This window comes from Condylura cristata, unplaced genomic scaffold (assembly GCF_000260355.1).
Source record: "Condylura cristata isolate star-nosed mole 26May11 unplaced genomic scaffold, ConCri1.0 scaffold00002, whole genome shotgun sequence".
Lineage (NCBI taxonomy): Eukaryota > Metazoa > Chordata > Mammalia > Eulipotyphla > Talpidae > Condylura > Condylura cristata.
In genome coordinates, this window is record NW_004567103.1 from 3,803,123 (window position 1) to 3,809,141 (window position 6,019).

General features: G+C 55.6%; 1 protein-coding gene across 1 annotated transcript in view; it reads right to left on the reverse strand.

Annotated features, from left to right (window-relative positions):
- ITM2C (integral membrane protein 2C) overlaps positions 1 to 6,019 on the reverse strand; it is a 19,910-nt gene that overhangs the window by 10,343 nt on the left and 3,548 nt on the right. The gene's annotated exons all lie outside the window — the stretch shown is intronic.

A 6,019-nucleotide genomic window follows, 5' to 3' on the forward strand; every position in this document is an offset into this window, starting at 1 on the left:
TGGAAAGCGTGAAGAACTGAGTTGTTTTCTTATTTCACCCACCCGGCCCTCCTGCTGCTACACAGGCCACAGGAAGCATTCTGGCTCACTTAGGCAGAAAGGGATTTACTGACAGGACACGGGGGGCTCAGACAAGGTGAGTGGGTGCTAGAGGCCATGTGAGCACCTGGAGGCAGCCAAGTGAACCAGTCACAGCAGTGGGTGGAGGAGGTTGCGCCCCCCCCCCCAGGGCACAGCCTCATGGTGGCTGTTTCTAGAAAGTGCGTCAGGGTAGGCACTGCCTGCGGCGTGGCGCTGCTGGTGGAGAGAGCCCAGTCCAGGCACCTGACTCAGACTGGCCTGGCGGAGGGACGGGGCCACGAGAAGCAGCACCTGTGAAAAGCGTGGCCTGACTGGGCTGGTGCCGAGTGACCAGGTTCCACTTCCTTTCCCTGGGCCTCTGAGCCTCGGAAACTCACACTCACCCCGACGCTAAGCGAGATGACAGACCACATCCACTGGCCGCCGCCTGCGCTCGCTCGGATGTGGTGGCCCGGTGATGAGAGTTAGGCCCCTGCCCCTCTGCGCCTGGCTGGGCCCCTTGTCTGTCCTCCTTGCTGACAGGCATTCAGCTGCCAGTGACCAGGCTCTTCTTCGGGCAGTGGGGGGCGGCCACGTGCTGGGCTCTGGGCGTGGCGGCAGGCTGGCGGCATGGGCAGGGTGAGGTGCGGGGGCGGGGCAGCGGGGCTCCGGCCTCCCTTCCAGGCCACACCGTTGGGGAGCTGGTGCTCGCGCCCACCCTGCCCCTGCTTGTCTCCTGGGCAGTGGGCTTCTCTTCCCTGCTGCTTCCTCAGGCCCTCCCCTGCTCCCCCCTTCCAAGCTCAGATGAACCCCCGGGGAGGACACATTTCCTCTTTCCCTCCTCTGAGCTGAGTGCCGCCAGGCCAGTGGGGCTCGAAGGGGGAACCACAGTCTGACAAACTCCCAGTTTTTCACAGGGGCCAGTGGAGCCCAGCGAGAGTGCTCACCCCTCTCGGGCGCACCGCACACTTTAGGGTCCAGACCCCAAGACCTCTGGACTGGGCCCCTGCTCCCTCCAGGGACATCAGGGACATTGTGGCAGTGCCTAGGGGTCTGTGTGGTGTGAGCTGAGCCTCCCACTAGGGCATGTCCCCTGGGCACAGCCGTTGGGGTGCTGAGCCCCCCAGGCAGCCTCGGGGTGCTGGGGGACCATGCCCTCCCTCATCGTCTGTGGCAGGGCTGAGATCCCTGATAAATGAGCCTCGGCAAGGGTGGGTGGTAACTCCTTCAGGCAGGAGGCTGAGAACGGTTTCCATGGAGACCGCCCAGGCTCTGGTTGCCATAGCAACACTGGCAGGAGGTTACAGCGCTTCCTATTTTTGTCAGCTTCACATTTCCAACTGCTGTCCTCGTCAGGCCAGACCCGGGTGGCATTTCAGGGTGGGTGACAGACTCAAGGGCCAGAGGGGAGGCGGGAGCTACTGTGCACGGAGGGCTGACGAGGGGGGCCCCCCCACCCACCGCAGGGTGCTGTGCCCAGACACACGCGCTCGCATTGTGACCCAAAGTCCTTGCACGCTGCTCTCCACGTATCTGGTGTCACATGGCCTTGAGTACCTTTCCCGAAATAATGTACACACATCCACATAGCTATCTTCTAGAAAATGCACAAAGGGGATATAAATTCTTGCTCTGCCACCTGCCTTACCCTAATTATAGATCTCAGAGAACCCAGAGAACATCAGCACAAATCGATCTGCCTCAGTATCGCCATAGCAACAAAATATCGCACTGAAACAGCCAAGCCCCCAGTGGAGGGACTTTTGTCTTCAGTCTCGCTATGACAGCCGTCGAGATGCTGGGTCCTTGTTAGCCTCTAACCACAGGACAGTTTCCCGGCAGTGACGCTGCTGGGCCAAACCCAGCAACAAACGGCTTTTGAAAATTTAAAATTTGGTTCTTGTCCAATTTGCCACCATTACTGGGACAAGAGGGCTGGGCACACCTGAAGGCCAGATGTTGATCAGCGTCTATACCCCACCTCATCCGCAGGACCAGTAAAACCTCCAGTCTCACTCGCAAACACAGATCATGCACTCCCCAGCAGGATGTTAGTGAACAGTCTAATAGTGTAGAGACAAGATAATACTTGGTGACCAGTTAATTTACTCACCACACGGACACATCAAAGGCGGGACGCACTTGATCAAAAATTCAGCATTCACCCTTGATTAAAAATGAATGTGAAGAAGACAATTCTCTAAATTCAGAGAATTAGCTAGGTCAAAACAGAACTCATGGTGATTTCCCCTTAAATTCGAACTTAGTAAGATTTGTGATGTGATCGTGGTACTGAACTCTCCCAACTACCTTGGACCTAAGAATAGGTGTGTAGTTAATGTCCCTGGCAAGATAGAGGTGGGGTGGGGGGGGCTGGGGAGCAGAGGCTTGGATGATGTGGGGGTCTCTTGGCATTTTGACCACGCGTGTGTCTCCTTCCAGAGCCTACACCTCTTTTTTTTTTTTTTTTAAGATTTATTTATGCATACAGAACTGGGGTACAGGCTAGAGGCTCAGGGGTGGTGAGAGGCTTCACCAAAGACAGAGTGGGGAGCAGAACAGGCAGATTAACGAAGTACACTGCTGAGGGGAGCAGCGGGCGGGTCAGGAGAGGTCTGCCACGCCATGTGGTCACCTCCGGGGCAGGCGGGGATCGAACTCATGCGGAAGCGGCTTTAGATTCTCAGTGCTGTGCTTTAACCCGCTGCGCCACCAGGGAGGGCCTGAGCCTACACCTCTCTTTAAAAAATCAGGGCTGGCTGTGCAACTCGCTTCGACCAACATTGCCATGGAGTTATGTTCTGGAATTTGGATTCCAGACCTTATGAGGACTGGCACCTTCTGCTTTCTGTCGGTTGGAGCTCCGCTGCCAAGCTGCCAGGAAGGCCACGCTCCTGCCTGGAGACCTTGCCCAGCAAGGCCCTGGGCAGGGAGGTGCTGTCCTGGCTGCTGGGCCCAGCACAGCCTCCAGCTGACTGCAAAGTAGCGGGGAGCAGCCGGCCAGCAGGGCTAGCTCCAGCGGGCAGCTGCAAGCCATCAATCATCCCGAAGAATAGGGGAGAAGAGTACACCGCAGCGCTAGCCCTTTAAGTTCTGGGGTGCTGTCATGAGAGGCAGTGGGAGAGGAATTCAGGTGGTTTCCAGGTATATATTTGTCATCTTGTGTATTAACTGTGGACATTTTGCAAATGTTCTGGGAATGTTCCCCCACTGGCCCAGCAGGTGAGATCAAGCACGGTGCAGAGGCTGCACCTCTCCAAGTCAGGACTCACTTCCTGCGGCGTGAAGCTGCCCAGGTAAGCCGGATTTCAGCCCCCTTGAGTCTGGGCGTGGATGAATTCAAACAAGAATTTCCCAGCCTTCCAGCCGCAGCCTCCAATTCTTTTTTTTTTTTTTTTAAGATTTTTGTTTATTTTTGCATACAGAACTGGGGTACAGACCAGAGGGGCAGGGCGGTGGGAGAATTCACCTCTCATTCTCTAGAAACCAGGGGTGCCATCAAACAGCAGAATGTGACCTGCTTTGCATGCAGCTTGGCCTTTCTTTAGGTCATGACCTAGGAAATGAGAGATGTAAACTTAGAGGCCACCAAGCCCCCAAAGGCACAATTGCATTTCCAAAGCCTTGCTAATTTAATCACCTCATAAACTACGGAGAATTTCATCTTAGGTCAATGTAACTGACATATATGATTCACATATAGCATTTAGTATAGATGAAAAGTTTCAAAATTAAAAATGTTAAAAAGTTGCTTACAATCATGCCTTTTGCCTGTGGGGCTCTTTTGCTGTATATAAATTCTAATCTTGGACCCTCCCTGCTGGCCCAAGGGGTCAAAGCCCAGCCCTATGAAGCTACCCACAATTCCCGGCCAGGCAGTGACCCCCAGGGCCCAGCAGACATCTCCTGACCCACCCACTGCTCGGCTCAGCAGTGGATTTCCGTAGATCTGCCTCTTCTGCTCCCCACTGTCTCTGGTGAATCTTCACCCCCAGTGCACCTCTGGCCCATACCCCAGTTGTGTATGTATAAATCTTTTAAGAAATTAAAAACAAAACAAAAGAAATTCTGATCTTTCCACGCCAGGTTGTCTCTGCTGGGCCCATGTTTAGACGCTGCTTTCCTCTTCCGAGATTATCTTTTAAATCATCAAATGCTTTTATGGCTTCATTTCACATTCAAACTTTGACCCAGGAAAACTGTGTGACAGGGAAGTAGGATCCAGGTTAATGTTTTGTCAAAACACTAACCAGTTGTTCCATTAAGAACCCGCATGGCCCCCACTCACCCACCAATTTCCTTATGTTAAGTCCACTTCCAGGCCCTGCCCCGGTGACCGGTCCCTCGGTCACCAGGCACTCAGTGCTGGTGATCTTAGAGCCTAATGCCTGGAGGCTGTTCATTCCCTTCTTCAGTGGTTACTCTGCTGTTGCCTAGAATATGCCAAATAAAAGATAAAGCCTGCTTGCATTTTAACGGCACTTGCACTGCATTAAGACCTGCACCGCATTCAGACCAGCTGGGGTAACAAAGCCCAAGTCACTGTGAAGGTGGCCTTGGGAGCCCAGAGGCGTGTCTGCATGCCTCGCAGGCTGGCTGGATCCCACTCGGAGCCCCGGGCCCAGGCCCCATCCTCCTGCCGGATCAGGGCCTGGTTCCCCTTGGGTGCCCACGAAGCTCTGGCTGTGAGCAGCTCCCACGGTCTCCTCGCTAGGACATGACCCTGCATCTTATGCCAGGCCTCAGCAACGATCCCCCAAGACTCTTGCTTACTAATGGCCAGAACTTGTAGGGAACAGGACACCGTCCAGGCACTTAAAGGAGAAGCAATAATGGTATCATGTGTGCAGAACCAAGCTGGAGGTTTACAGGCACTTAAAGGGAGCACGACCTTGGCCTAAGCTCTCCCGGCCCTCGTACATCTGCCTGGCTCGGCCTACGAGGCTGACACCTCGAGGATGGAGATGCCGGGGGACCGCTGCCTGGGCTGGGCCAGGACCCCCCCTCACCCACGCCCCTGCAGCCTGCAGGGTGGCGGGAGGCCCCACTCCCAAGTCAGAGTCAGAAGTCAAAGATTTTTATTGTTCTACAGATGCTTCTGAAAAGATCTAACTGAGAAAATATACAAAGCATTTAAGTCTCACACCTAGAGAACACCGTCTGGCTGGAGGAATCCAAGTCCTGTTCAGGAGTTGGGGCTGAGGTGGGTTAGCGAACCTTCAGTAAAAACATGCAAAAGTGAGGAGAAGGGGAGACTCGGTGCCCCCCAAAGCAGAGGGGACGGAATGTGAGAACAGGAGGCAGGTGCACAAGTACCAGGTGTCCCCGGCTTCTAAGGCAGCCCCGAGGTGGGAGAAGGCCGACTCTGCCCTCGGGCAGGACCCACCTCCTGTGTCCTGCAGCCTGCAGGGACCCCACTTGTGCTCCTGAGGGCCTGGGGCGGGGAGGGCTGGTCCTTCTTCTTTGGTTCCACTCAGACAACAATTGTGCTTGACTTCTCAGCCCCCAAAACTCTACGCTGAAGGCACTGACCGACAGGCATCCCGGGGAGGGCCCCAGAGGACAGCCCCTTCCCTTGTGCTCTGGGTGGGCCCATCCCTGGGCACACCCCCTAGAAAGTCTTCTGGGGCTTGCCTTACTGTGCAGGTACTTCTGAGACCCACTTCATACTCCCCCTCCCCCAGCGGCCCCTTTCCCCCCCACAAGCCACCCCCTACGGCTGTCAGAGCAGCTTGGGCCAGACCCACTTCAAGACGGTGGCCGCAGAAACATCTTGGGGTGTCCCTCCACGCCCCAGACCTGGAGGTCTGCAGAAGTGGGGCCTCGAGAGGTCAGGGTCTGGTACAGGGAAGCCGGCGGGGCTGGCGAGGACCCCGAGACACTCACATCTAAGGAAAGGCGTCCAAAGTACAAGCTAAGCGAGGGGAAGAGGAGGCCGAGGCGGGAAGAGAAAGGCAGG